The sequence below is a fragment of the Curcuma longa genome, chromosome 17 (genome assembly GCF_044706935.1).
Source record: "Curcuma longa cultivar G26 ecotype Majalengka, Jawa Barat chromosome 17, ITB_CL_G26_1.1, whole genome shotgun sequence".
Classification (NCBI taxonomy): Eukaryota; Viridiplantae; Streptophyta; class Magnoliopsida; order Zingiberales; family Zingiberaceae; genus Curcuma; species Curcuma longa.
In genome coordinates this window covers 8,974,987-8,988,931 of record NC_133877.1, presented here as the reverse complement: position 1 = coordinate 8,988,931, position 13,945 = coordinate 8,974,987, and positions in this window count along the sequence as shown.

Genomic DNA, 13,945 nt, shown 5'->3' with positions numbered 1-13,945 from the left:
GTTTATTCATTTTGAGAATTTTTAAAAAAATCTATTTACAAGTTTGATGAGAGTTTTATTAGTGAATATGGATCATAAATTTTGTTTGTGAATATTATTTATTATTATTGTTCTCTTATTCATGGGTTCTAGCTAGTAGAGTTGGTTGCCTTTGTGTCTCAGCTGCCTTGACGCTTGCATGTTAACACTAATTAGAGAATGTCAGTGATGATAATGAAACCCCTCCTACACTTAAGTCAACTGCGCCCAAACAGAAAGAATTGAGAGTGGATAAGTGAAGTGTGTGCATAAAGATTTATTTGTTTTGGGCCACCTACCTTCTTATACCCATGGCATTTGAGCATCCACGTGAGTCGTAAGTATCTCCGTCAATTCGGATCACAAGATATGTTGAGTGTGGGGTGGTAACGTTAGCTCCATACACCTTCTATCCTTGTCAAGTCAGTTATGTCAAGTATTGTCAGCTATCATTTTGATAGGATCTAGTGGCAGTTATTGATAGTTACTGCTTTGTCGATTGAAATTGTTAGGGCGTTTCAAAATAGAGGGTGGATGACTATTCATTTGGGAGAGATTTTGTAGAGAGCATGGGGATGTTCCTATAGTGCATGCTCTTAGAGTGGAGATGTTTCGATTGAGAATGCTCTTATAGTGCATGCTACTAGAATGAGGATGTTCTCAATAGGGGATATTCCTATAATGTGTGTTGGTTGCACAGAGATATTCTTATAATGTATTGATTGAGCGAGGATGTTCCTGTTCAAAGATGTTCTCATAATGCATGTTGGCTGAATTGAAATATCCTCAATCAGGGATGTTCCTATCATGAGCATTGACTACATGTAGATGTTTCTGGCTGGGATGTTCCCATAGAACATGTTGGCTTAGCAGGGATATTCTTGGTCGAAGATGTTCTCACAATGTGTGCTAGCTAAGTGAAGATGTTCTCGGTTGGGGATGTTCCCATAATGAGTAGTGCTGACTACACCAGGATGTTCCTGTTAGGGATGTTTTCATAGTGCATGTTGGTTGAGTGAGGATGTTCCTGGCCAAGGATATTTGCATAATATATTGACTCGGGATGTTCCTATGGTGCATATTGGTAGAGTATATCATTCATGAATATTATTCATGAATAATTCATAATTTTTATTCATGATCATTAACGAACTAAACACACACACACATATATATATATTCAAGCTTGCTCATTAAATTTAATAAGTTGTTCAAACTTATTAATTTAATTGATTGTGTATATTGAAAGAATATAAATAAACTCTTACTAAGACAAATATCGAGTTTGCTCTTCATTTATAGTCCTACCATAGAATAAGAGCTTGAGGCTACCAAACAATGTAAATTCTGTGTGTTTGCAGTTGTGGTAAGTTTGCTTGTATTTTTATTTTATTTCCATTGTGCAAATTATGTTTGACGTTACTAGCTAGTTCGATAGCAAGAGTATATGAATCATACTTTCACCTCTTTTAGCTGAGTCATTTGATCCTCAACAATTCGTGTAAGAGTTCTATCGCCTCAAAAGGGTTAACCACCAACTGGAGCTTTGAAAAGATGGCTAAAGTAACATGTGATCCTCCACCATATGATGAAGATTACAAATCTTAAAAGAAATCAATGGAAGTTTGGTTTTGAATAGACTTTGGAATTATGCACGCCATAAAAGAGGGGTATGCACGACCGTTGGGTGAAGCCAGAAAGAAATTTTGAAAAAGAAATTGTCCGGAGCACCAATTTAAATTATTGGAAGAGAATAAGAAGATATGATATATCCTTTTTCAATTGTGTCCAAGAGTATTTTGAAGGGTATGAATAAAAGGTGTATTAATGCAAAGGAGTTGTGGAATGCAATAGCGCATGTTCAAAACAATTCCAAGAGAAAGATCAAGTTGAAGAAAGAGAAAAGGAAGTAGAAGGAAGTAAAAAGGAAATTGAAACTCCACTAGAGGTAGAAGGGGAAGAAATTAAGAGTTAAATAATTGAAGAAATTAATGAGGATCCTAGGCCTTTTACATGGGATGGATCAAGTGAGGAACCATCCACCTCTTCGAGATATGAAAATGAGTTCAAACTAATAGGACCATTCGCTCTAGAGGGGGGAGGGGGGAATAACACATTGTTATTGTGTTGGTCTTTTTCTACAAAATTAGTACACAATGGAATAATAAAATAAAAGCAAGAAAGAAAATAATAATAAGTGCACATCTGTTTTTAATTGGTTCATAATCCTCCAAAGTTGTTATATCCAACGTTATATCTCGAGTTTGAGCATTATGATTTTCTCCTTTCCGGGCACCTTCTGGTGGTGACGGAAAAACATCTTACAATTTTATAATTATAAGAACAAACAAAGTAATAAATTAAATAAATAATAAAAAAAATGCAAACACTCTTTACTAAAGGACGGATCCTCTCTAGAAGTCTTGAGTGTGATTGTACTCGTCCTGACACTTCCTGGATCACCCTAGTGGTACTTGACAAACTTGTGAGCATAGAATGAGAGTAGATCGAATGTGATTACTATTTAAAATAGGTGCCACATCCTTCCTTTTATAGATCCCCATCGATACTTGTTTGATCGCTTGAAAGCCCTTCCGGTTGCTCGGACCCTACTGACTCAACTACAAATTCGATCCACTTTGACTTTGGATCAGGTTGACTTAGCAACTTTTGGTTGCTTGGATAGACTTCGATCACCTAGAGCTTGATTAATCTTGATTCATTGACTACCTCACTCAGATTTGATATAGCCTAGAGATTCTGATTGCCTAGTCCTATTTCAAGCGCTAGGACATGGTTTGGTCCTCCAGACACATTCTTATCTTCGGATCCTCTAAGTCTTCATCCAGCTCTAGCTTACTGTAAGACAAAGTTACAAACAACATACAAGTCTAGTACTTAGTCTACTTGACCTACAAGGCTTACTTGTTTAGAGTTCATTCCTCCAAGACTTTTCTCTTGCTTGAAATTCACTCCTCCAAAACTTTTCACTACCTAGGGTTCACTCCCCTAGGATTTTTCCTTTGTTCAAAGTTCACTCTTCTGAGTCTTCCCATTATCTAAGGTTTACTCCCTTCGGATTTTTCTTTTGACAAGCATCTAGTTACCCTTGACTTGCTTAGGTTTTTTTCTTGTTAGACTAAGTACTTGTTAGACCTAGTTACCCTTGACATTCAATCACTCTTGACTTGTCTGAACTTTCCCTTGCCTAGGTCACTCTTGACCTCTTAACGCTTCTCACTTTCTCACTTGCCTAGGTCTACATTGACTTGTCAGGACTTCTCACTCAATTGTCAAGTATCTGATCACCCTTAACTTGCTTAGACTTTATACTAACTTGGTCAATCTTGACAAGTTACTTGACCAACCTTAACCAGACTCCCCATTAAACATATTGATCAAACACAAAACTGTAAAGGTCAATTACACCAACACAAACAAGATGAAGAAGTCATGGAAGTTCAAGTTTTGTGTACCTCCATTGACACCAAGTCAAAAGAGACCATTGTGTGCTATGAATACAATTAAAGGGACACTAAGGAAAATGCCAAAAAGGTAAATCTTTTCTAAACTTGATAAATGAGTATTGTTTAATCTAACACATGTTATAGGAAGAAAGAAGATGAGAAGAAGAATCATATTATTTGCTTCACATGTGGGGAGAGAGGTCACTATCATACAAAGTCCCTAAAGAAGGGGAGGTGAAGGAGAAGCAAACAAAAAAATGGAAGGGGAAGCAAGAATATTCATGTCAAGGAGAAGCTCCAAAGGTAAGGATGAAGGTATACTCAATGAATTTGAATTCAAATTCCAATTCTTCCATGTTCAGGGATACTATTTATATGCATTTGCTCATGAAGAATTTTGATTTTAGATATATCTACGATCATCATACATCATAACTCTAGGAAGAATTGCATGATAGAACTACCTTATTCAAGGATAGAAGGTAGTTGAAAACCTAGGCAAACAATCCAAGAAGGATAAGCATATGCCTAGGAATAGATCTACAAATGTTCATAAGGAACATAATGATTTAAGGCTTAAGAAGGTAGAGTTGAAAAACCAAGGTTGAAGGCCAAACTTATGGACCTAGAGAGAACCCTCAAGAGATTTATAGATGGATCTAAGCAGTTTGGACATGGTGCTTGGAAGGCAAAGACTCAAGCATGATAGGTCAAGTTTGGGATACCAATCTTTTTTTTCTTCTAAGGTTGAGGTACCTTCATATGCAAGGATGATATGTGACTATGGTACAAGGACAACTCCTAGGTGAACCATGTTATGGTGATATTTAGACCTAGAAACGTGATAAGGGTTGAATGCTTTAGAAGGAGCTTCATGAGCAAGTTGGGATCCATGGTCTTTGGATCCTAAGGCAGGGATGTTTTAGATACTAGAAAGGGTTTATAGGATTTTACAATGAGTTTTCATATGAATAAGAATCTCAACCCTTGGATATTGACACATTGGGGGAAGGGAGGAGAGTTTCATGAAAGGAACATATGAGAAATGTTCATGAGGCATGGAATTGAGATCTCATTATATGAGATGTCAAATAAATTGATTCAATTCGTGTATTTCAGGTTTGATTTGCAAATACATTGGATGGAAACCAAAGGCCAAGGTTCATTTAAACCATTTAGCTAGTTTTGGATTTTATGTAAAACTTGAGATTAGTAAGGATTTTTGAAAAATCTCTTTTTTCCAAATAGATATGAGTTAGACAAACTTATTCACAAAATTTAGAAAATTTTAAAGATTCATAGAACTTTTTATGATTTTTAAAAATAGACTTGGATAGAATTTTAGAAATCAGTAAATTGGTAATCATTAGTCGATTGGTAAAAGTAAGGAGTTGACTAATACTCTAGCTGAGAGATCAAATAATATTGATTGATTCTAAGAGTAGTCAACTATGAATGATTTTTAGTTGACTCTTACTATTTTGAAAAGTTAAAAATGGATTTCAACTTGGGGAATAGTCATGAGAATTAGGTATTTATATATAAACTCCAATAGAAAATTTTGAATATAATTTAGAGGTTATTGTAGATGCGTGAAACCAAAAGTTGAGATATTATGGGTATATCTTTTTGATGTGTGATAAAGGAAAGTGCAGAGCAAATATTTAAACGGAAAATCTTATTCTCCTCTTGGGAGGTTGTCCTTGTTAGAATTAGGAGGAACATGTTTTGATATTAGAGGGTGATATGAGGAAAGGTTATGGGAATCTTATTCTCATGTAATGGTAATTTTGAAAATTTCTAGTTTTAGGGGGAGCTTAGGTGTAAGAGAACCTAGATGTAGGTTCCAATGCATGGTATTGCATTATTGCATTTTCATGAGCATGATTATTGCTATTTTAGTTTCTTTAACTTAAACAGAATGTCAAACATTAAAAGGGAGAGATTGTTGGTGCAATCATGGCCTAAGTGGATTCATGTGATCTTGAGTTTTGATGTTTGGGCAAAGAGTTTAAATTAGTTATTGCTCTATGATTTGATATGTGTGTTTAAATGTGCAAAGAATATAAGAACACACATGAAGTTTGAAGAGCTCATGGCTTGGCATGACCATGGTGGTAGACTGAGGTTTGAAGAGATTAGAGAAGGATGGTATGAGACATCTGGCAGACCACAGAATGAGGAACATTGAGGTTGTGTTGGAGTAGTTCTAGAGAATTAACCTGATAAGGCCAAGTTGGCAGCTCAATGGCAAAGAAGGTTGCATGAGAAAAAATCAAGGGACCATAGGACGATGAACATTAAGGCAACATGGACGACAATTGATGGAGGTGACTCCTTAGGTGAAGGGGTGAAAGATGGTATGTAGAGGAGTCATGAACTCATGCACATTTGAAGGATTGAGTAACATGATAGGAGATGGTCGAGGAGTGAAGTTAAGATGCAAAGGTAAATCTCTAGTGAGTTGTGAGTGTTGAGTGACCTATACTTGTGGGGGACAAGAGTAGAACTCAACATACGCATGATAATATTCATTTTTATAGTTTATTTTGGCCCTAATACTTGATATTTTGATCCTCTCGTTGTGTAACTATTGAGTATTAGCACATTTTACGAGTAGAAACTTTTTTGGACTATATTAATTATTCCTACAGATTTTTGGATAGAGTTTAATATTCTTAATGTGTCTTTATATGACACCTAAAGGGCTATGAAATTGGACCAAGTTCAAGAGGATCATGTGGGCATCTTGGTCTAAGTTGGGGAGAATAGAGCTTAGCAACATTGCTCGGATGAGGCATTCTTCCCTTTGGATCTGACCTAGGAGGAGCTAGTCGCTACCTTCACATCACCGCCATCATCATCTTCATTCATCACCACCATCGAAAGGAAGTTAAGAGGATTCCCTTCTTCAATCTGGCCATCTTCCATCCACCAAAGAGTCAAGGGGATTCCCTTCTCCACCATATCATCTCACCCGCCGCATCATCTACGGGGATTGCATCGAAGTTGGGGATTCCTTTCTTCATCGCACCTTCCATAGAGTTTCCTTTCTTCGCATCCACCTCCGGCCAGGGACATAGGGAGATTCACTATTTATTCTATTTACCATTTCTGAGCATAGATTCAATTTTGCATGTTAAATGTTTGTTTAATTTTCCCTTACAGTATTTTGGATGTTGATTGTCCTTAGCTTTCTTTTGATTGTTTGTTGATGCACTTATTTGGAAATTATTTGTCTGAAAATCTTGTTTGGAAATTATTACTATATTTGATTTTAATAAATAATATCATTTCTATTTCTTGTTTAAATAGAAAAGGGTCCTATTTGATTTTTGGCAACAATTGTTGTTACCTAATTTTGAATAGAGTTTTTTATGAGATTGGAACATTATGTAATAGTATCTACGTGTTAGATATTTCCAACAAGGAATTCAATATCGAAATAAACAACAAGCGTGCTCGAAAAGATAATCAATTAACTTCCTATTCGTTGTATTATCGTTTTGATTATATAAGCAAGAAACGCATCACCGAACTCCAAATGGTTGGTAGTTTAGAATCATTTGAATTGCATTCATTTGATACATTCAAATCATGCTTTAAGTTACCTTTTACCGGAAAGGGGAACTAGTGGGAGAGTTACTTGGCCTTACACATACCGATGTGTTTAGTCCAATGTTAACTCAAATACGAGGAGGTTATAACTACTTCATTATCCTTTATCAATGATCGTTCATGATTGGGGTATATGTATTTATTGAAATATAAATATGAGGACTTTGAATGGTTCAAAGAATTCGTAATTGAAGTAGAGAAACAACTTGATAAGAGTATTAGGTCACTTCGATCTGATCGAGGTGGTGAATACTTAAGTCAAGAGTTTTAGATTATCTAAGAGATAATGGAATATTGTCTCAATGGACTCCGTCGTATACACCTGTGCATAACGGGGTATTGAGAGGCGAAATCGAACCTTGTTGGACATGATGAGGTTAAAGATAAATCATGCAATTCTTCCTAGAATATTTTAGACAACGCACTTGAAACAATTATTTACTTGTTAAACAAAGTCTCAATTAAGGTGGTCTCTGCTACTCCATACAAGATATGAAATAGTAAAACTTCACTTATCTTACTTGAAGATATGAGGTTGTCCTACTTACATGAAGAGGATTGTATTAGATCAACTAAAAGCTAAATCTGATAAATGTCTATTGGATACCCTAAGGAAACGAGGGATTACCAATTTTATTCTCCCGTGGAACAAAAGCGTTTGTTTCACATCATACCATATTCCTAAAAGAACTTCTTTTGCAGGAAACAGTGGAAGCAGAGTTAGAACTTTGTGAAGTTCAGAAGACTCAAATAGACATTAATGAGACATCTAATCAAGAACCACAACCGATTACTCATAGTAATAAGTCATTGGTTGAACCTTTGGAGACACAGTCTCTTCGTAGATTCAATAGGACATGTAATATTCTAGAGAAATATGGATTTCTCATAAGTGAATCAGATGACGTGTCACTCATCGAGCACGAGTAAACTACTGATCATGAAGAAGTTATGAAAAGTTTAGAAATGGATAAATGGTTAACAACCATGAAGTCAGAATGGATTTCATTAAATCCAAGTTTGGAACTTGGTGGAATATCTGTTTTGCTGAGGCAATTAAATAGTTTGATTCCTCACAAAAAAATTGATGAACCCTTTGTGTATGAAGAGGTTAATGGGAGTGCAATCGTATTCCAATAATTATATGTTGATAACATATTAATGAATGAAAATGATATACTTGTTCTGCAGTTAGTCAAATTACAGTTAGTCAAAAGTTCTCCATGAAAGACATGAGAGAAGCAACCTAAATCCCCGGGATTAGGATCTATAGAGATAGATCAAAAGGTTGCTTGGTCTTTCGCAGTCTACATAAATAGACAAGATGCTAAAAGGGGTTTAGCATGCTTGAATCTGAGAAAGATTTACTTTTCGAAGTCTACGTGTTCATGGACAAAAGATGAGAGGATTTACATGAGTGTGATTCCTTATGCTTCGGTTTTAAAATCAATCATGTATGTTATGATGTGTATGAGGCTCGTCGTATCGTGTGCTCTGAGTGTCACGAGTGGATACCGATCAGACCCGGAAATGGATCATTGGGCGACTGCCAAAATAATTCTTAAAGTACTTGCGAGGAAATAATGATTTATTTTAGTACGTGGAGAAAGGTGATATGGTTACATGCGAGTATACAAATACCAGCTACCAGGCAGACAAGGATGATTTCAAGTCCCGGTCTAGGTACATATTCAATTTAAATTATGGCGTAATAAGTTGAAAGTGTTTCAAATAAGATAGCATTGTAGCTTGTCAAGTAGCAAACGAAGTGGTTTGGATCAGGAAGTTCATTACTGAACTTAGAATGGTTCTAACCATTGTTGAAACATTACCGATTTACTGTGACAACAATAGAACAATCACGCAGGCGATGAAACCTAGGTCTCACCATAGATCTGAACATGTGCTTTGGCGAAATCAATAGATCAAAAGATCATTAGTAGAAGAGAAATATAATTCAAGAAGAATCCCACCGAAAGGAACCTTGCGGATCCTTTAACCTCTACCTCAAAGTAATTTTGAGGAACAAATAGAGACGTGTGGTATTGTATACCATAGCGATTGGCCTTAGGCCAAGTGGGAGTCTGTTAGATTTGAGGGGTGTCCTAAGACAATCGCCTTACGATTATACTATTTATTGGATAAATAGCAATTCACTATTTGAGTACACATTCCATATGTATTTGATTGGATCTTAAACTCAAATACTGAATGTCCGCAATACAATTCATATCATGAGAGAATTTGTGATTGGATTACAACTCATGAGCATCTCTACATGTACAATTATGAATGTATTGAAATTATCTCTAATCGAGGAATTGATGAGCACGGACGTCATCGATTCTGTCGAGACTAGCACGTTTAAACTTCTTGGTTAGCCAAGCAGCTGATCTCACTACTGGAGACATTGGATGTTGAGAGTTAAACGTGGTTGCTAGTTAAAGGTAACTAGTTCATTGGAGTGACCTACCTTGAGACTTCATATGGTTCTATACATATGTCAATGAAGATCTCAGTGCAGTTTAAGTGCGAATTTCTTTTAACTTGCGGTATTCAAGTCACTTTGGTCATGGAGGCTTATACTTTGACATTTTAAGCAAGCATCTCCGAAGAGGTGTGAACCCGAGATGATTGGGTATAAGTCAAAGTGCCCGAAGGTGTTTGAATAACCCATAGAAGATTCACCGCTCCTTGAAAAAGGAGACGTATACTCTGCGGTCGCTTGTCAAGATTGTTACTAAAAGTCTTTGGTCAAAGCATTACATGTCAAGAGTACGATACTCTTGGACACATGTACAAGTAACTTGAATCCATAGGACAAGAAAGCTAGCTTAGGCTAGGTGTGACGTAGTCATCTAGTGGAGACCGACACATAGATCATGTCCTGAACCAAGCGGGTATAAGACGGTGAAAGGAATGAGACATGTTTAATTGGAGCTGCTGAAGGGTTTAGAAACGTTCTGGAATCAATCGTTGATTTTTCTATCAATTGGGGATCATGATGTACTACTAGGTGCCACTCATGATTGTTCAGTAATTAATGATTAATTACGGACGACCAACATAACTGAGAACCTATTAGGTCACACGCACTATAAGTTCTCCGAAGGACTTAAAATGAGTTTGAGAATTGGATTGATTAGTGAACCAAATGATTCGATTTTGAACCAAAGTTGAACCAACTTGGTTTGGTTCATGATGGAAGACATTTTGGCAAAATGGAAAAGATAAGGAGTTTCATCTTGGGAAGTTGTAATACCCGTAATTTTTCCTTCGAGAATATCTGGACATTTATGTATAAATGATAGATGAATTATGGTAAAAAAAAAAGAATTAGTATAAAATACTAATTTAGGTTTTAAGAATTAAATAGGCCTAAAGTATTGCTTCTTGAGGGGTTAATTTCATGGAGGCTTTGCTAAAAAAATATGGAGGTGCCAAGGATTGAACCCTGGACCTAATGTATAGCAAGCTTTAGTAATTGCATGAGTTAACCATAAGAGCTAATGATTGTTTCTTGTTAGAGACATAAGGGAAATGAATTTAAATGCGAGATGACATCATCTTCATTAAATGCAAGGAGTTACACATGCAAGGTTTAAACTCCACTTCCTTCTTTCATTTTCCTTCAACGAAAATATGAGAATATGTGGCCAAAATTTCATATGATGATGTGGAATTAGATTTATGAGGGGAAGTTATTGGAAGTAAAGGAAAAAGGGGGTTATGAAAGCTTTAAGGAGGGGTTACAAGAAGCAAATGAAACTTCTTTTCTCCATTTCTTCTTCTCAACGAAAAGAAGGTTATTTTCCCTCATTTTCCTTCTTTTCTTGAGTATGGCCGAAGGTTTCAAGAGGGAGAGGAGGTTACAAAGAAAGGAGTTAAGGGAAGGAGGTTACTCAAGAGGGAATTAAGAGGGGAGTTACACCTAATATCTTTTCTCCTCATTTCATTTTTCTTCTTTGTTTTCCTTCATTCTTCTTGCCGAAACCACTTTCTTCCTCTTTGTTTTCAACCTTGGCCGAGCACCCTTTGAGCTCTCTTCATCCACCAAGTGCTAAGGGAAGGGATCTAAGGAGAAATATTGGAAGCAAAAGAGGAGGCAAAGGACTTGTAAGGTTTTTAGTCTCTTATTTCTTTCTTTCTCTCTCTTTTTTTCTCTTTTCTCCTTACTGCTCTTTTTGGCCGAGAGGTGCTAATGATGGTTTCATCATCATGTTGTCAAGAAAAGGTTTCAAGGCAAAGAGTTGGGAGGTTTTGAAGGAAACAACAAGGTTACCAAAAGGACAACAAGACAAAAGAGTTCTTTTTCTTCTCTTTTTGTGGGTAAACTCTAAGAACTTTAGGAACAAAAGAGTAAGTTCCCTCACCTGCAATATAATGGCCCTAAGATGTAGATTTATGTGTTTGTGTTATTTGGATGATGGAAACTCATGATAAACTCAATTTTTCATAAGTTGGCTATGTTTTGTTTTAAAGGTTTTAAGGCATGTTTTGGAACAAACTATATTCCCATATGAACTATGATTATGTTTAGGAATAGAATTTGGTTTTCATGTGGTTAAAACTTGGTGTTTCAAGAGGGTTAAGTTTCGGCCAGAGGGAAGATTAAATGTTTTAAAATTATGGTTTAAACTCACCTATGCTTGTAAATGATATGTGAGAATTCAAGGGTTCATGTGGCTTATTATACCCAAGGGAATCATGTGTATAGGTTTCGGCCACTATGTGAAAAATTAGGGTTTTAATTATGTGTTAACCTAACCATAGTTGCAAGTGTTATATGGAGTTGTTTCATGATGGCTTAGGTATCCATGCATTGTAAAAGTTAAGAATTTATGCTCTAAAGGGGTTGGCCATGTATGAACATGAGGAAGCTTAAAGTTATATTCTGTTTATGGCAAATACCATGTGAGGAACTCTTAATATTAATTAGAGTTTCAAGTGGTTGAATCTAGATCTAACCAAGGGTGACCTTGGTGTAACAAGTTTCGGCCATAAAAAGGAATTAGGGTTTGTGATAAGTTAAAAACTTAACCATGGATGCAAGTTCCTACTTAATGATGTTTATGTAGATTAGGGATTTATATGATAGAACCTAATCTAGAGTTTTCATGGGTAAGAGGTTCGGCCAAATTCTATGAAGAATAGGGTTTGGGTAGTTGAGGTTTAAACAAGTCATAAATGTTTTGGTTATGCTTAACATGTATGGATGCTATGTTGTAAGACTTCCAAGCCATAACCTAGAACCCAATGAATTTTTGACCACCTTAAAGCAAGGTTAGGGTTTGGTCAAAGTAGGGTTCAATGCTGTTAGCCATAAGGTTATGTTATACCTAATTGGATTATTTCAAGCTGAGATCAGTGAAGATTCTATTTGAGAATGAATAAAAAAAGAAGAAAAAAAATTTAATGAAGAGAAGTGTGCCAAAAGAGAGATGGTTGTGCCAAGTTTGAGTAAGAGCAATGTATCAATGAGAATTCCAAGTAGAGCACATGAGATCTTCATTGTTATTTGATGTTATGATGATGTTTGTGATGATATATGATGTTGTGAATTTCTTTCAAGAAAATTAAAAGACCAAGTGTAAAAATTGTTAAAGCAAGGTTCAACATGAGTTGTTTTTAACCTCTCATTGTTCTCTTTGTTTTGAGATGCTGAATTGAGATGAATAAGATTATATCAGAATGCACTGAGTATGGTTTGCAATGTAATGAAGCTGAGAAGTTATTTGGAGGGTTTTCTATTGATGGAAAAATCAAGTGTCACGACATTGTGCCAAAACAAAGAACTAATGTGCCATTTCAGAATTTTGGAGTTTTTGTGGAGCGATTTCAATGGAAAATTACTGAGCTGCATTTATGGGAATGTATTGAGTATAGAAAGCTAAAGAATTCAGAATTCTATGGTTCAAAATCAAAGGGAAAAACAGAGAGGTGAAAGAGGTGAAAACTTGGGAGGAAGTTGAAAAAAAAACCGAATTATTTTGCTTGGATTGTTTTCAACAAATCAATTGAAGCTCATGTGAAGAGGTGGAACTGAAGTATAAGGAGTTATGAATATAACTCAGTTTCCAAATCAGAGCAGAAAAAAAAATGGAAAGATCAGAAAAAATATGCAGAAATAAAAATGAAAGAAATAAAAAAAAAGAAAGAAATTGGTGTGCCAAAAAGGGGATTGTTTGTGCCAAGCTTGTGGAGCTGCTGTGATTCAATCTACTGAAGCTAACTTGTTGTGAATCTGTAAAGTGTCTAAAGATGCCGTTGATGAGGAATACAAATTGAAACAAGGCTAAAAAAAATGAGGTGAATTAATTGTGATGAGGTTGTGAAGAATGGAATGATTTTGCTTGGATTTCCTTCAACAAATCAATTGCAAAGCAATCAAAGAAGTAGGATTGGAATACAAGATACCATGGATCAAATGGCATCAGATCAGATTAAATCAGAAAGATCAGAGGAAAAAAACAAATCAGAAAACAAAAAAAGCAGAAAAAAAATAAATGTATCAAGTTGAGTTTTAAAAATCTGATCAGTGATTGGGCCACAGCAAAATCTACTTCATTTCAGTACTTTATAAACAACAAATTCAGATGTCAAGTTGTCCAAAGTAGAGCTGCAACAGAGAAAGAATCAAAATCAAAACAGAGAAGGAAAAAAAATCAGAAAAACCAGAAAATTGCAGCTTTATTTTTCAACAGTGTTCTACAATTTTTATGGGACTGATCTGAGCTCGAATTGCACAGAACCTTGCATGGTTATCAGCATTATCAATCAAGCTTCATGATGGAAAAAGAATGGAGGAAAAACAGCAAGAAACAAGAGAGAACAAGCCAATT